Genomic DNA, 822 nt, shown 5'->3' with positions numbered 1-822 from the left:
GAGATCAGAACATGTGTCAGATATGGTCATTTATCACACACCCGTGCCGATTTTGCGACTCCGTAAATATGGTATTGCACGGCTGTGCATATATTTTGATGTGACGTCATTAGCGTTATACAAACATAGCGTAAAGACACGCTAAATTTTAGCGTTATACTATAGGCGCGTCATTGAAAAATGTCTTATTTCACTTAATTTAAGCTGTCTTTAATTTAGGTATAGAAACAGAATATTAAATTCGTGTAAGTTCATTACTGAAATTATTGAACTCGTTGAATAAAATAATATTATACTCGCCAGAGGCTCGCATAATATAATTTTATTCAACTAATGCAATAAATTCAGTATTGAACTTACACTAATTTAATATAATATTCTCTATTTTTCATATATCCACGATCATTTATGGCCTTGACTTTTAATGATGTTTAAGACAGACGTTTTTTTAAATGAAGAAACATAGATAATTGCATGTGTATAATTTTAAACAACTATAAATGTTTCTTAATTATCTTAATTACTAAGGGTAGAATTAAATAAGGCAAAGACCAGTTGTGTCGTATTCTTTTTGGTTTTAGTGATCTCCCTTTTCCCGCTAAACTGTCACACCATGAATTAACGTATTTTGTCAACAAAAAAGGCAATTTACTATAATGATTATAGAACAACATTCATTTTTGGTCAGTTTATGTTATATCTGAAAATGTTTCAATTCTTTTTTGCATAAATTGAACAAAATATTTCTTTGATACCCAACCATACACAAACGACTGCTCCCCATGAACTGCATAGTAACAATGACGTCATAGGTAAATTAAT

This window comes from Ruditapes philippinarum, unplaced genomic scaffold (assembly GCF_026571515.1).
Source record: "Ruditapes philippinarum isolate M1 unplaced genomic scaffold, ASM2657151v2 ctg333_1_1_1_1, whole genome shotgun sequence".
Taxonomy (NCBI): domain Eukaryota; kingdom Metazoa; phylum Mollusca; class Bivalvia; order Venerida; family Veneridae; genus Ruditapes; species Ruditapes philippinarum.
This window is presented reverse-complemented; position numbering follows the sequence as displayed.